The following is a 708-nucleotide window of genomic DNA, read 5'->3' on the forward strand; positions in this document are numbered from 1 at the left end:
TTGGACAACCACCTGGTTTTGTGATTAAAAATCAAGAGGCAAGGGTCTACAAGCTAAGGAAGGCACTCTATGGTTTGAAGCAAGCGCCAAGAGCTTGGAACAAACGCATAGATGGTTTTCTTATAGACATTGGTTTCAAGAAGTGCGTATCCGAACATGGTGTTTATGTGAAGTCGGATGCAAGCGAAGGAGTAATCATACTTTGTCTTTATGTGGACGATTTATTGATTACGGGCAGCTGTGAAAGTTACATTTCAAAGTTCAAAGAAGAGCTTATGAGTAGAATTTCAAAAGACAAAGTTGAGACTGCTCATGCATCAAAAGAGGTATGCAATGGAGATCTTGAAGAGGTGTGATATGGAGCATTGCAATGCTGCCACAACACCAGCCGAGGCACGTTTGCAGCTGTCTAAGAGTGAAGATGAGCAAGATGTGGATCATACTCAATACCGGAGATTGATAGGATCATTGCGTTACTTGTGCAATACGCGGCAAGATTTAGCGTTTAGTGTCGGTATTGCAAGTAGGTCCATGGAGAGGCCAAAGGTATCACACTTGGCAGCAGTTAAGAGGATACTTAGATATGTGAAAGGTACTCTTGGTTGTGGAATTTTATTTCCTGCAAGTGATGGGCAAAAGTTGCGAATTACTCGGATACACCGACTCCAATTGGTGCGGAGATAAGGACGATCGGAAATCAACGGCCGG

Source organism: Cicer arietinum, chromosome 4 (genome assembly GCF_000331145.2).
Source record: "Cicer arietinum cultivar CDC Frontier isolate Library 1 chromosome 4, Cicar.CDCFrontier_v2.0, whole genome shotgun sequence".
Taxonomy (NCBI): Eukaryota; Viridiplantae; Streptophyta; class Magnoliopsida; order Fabales; family Fabaceae; genus Cicer; species Cicer arietinum.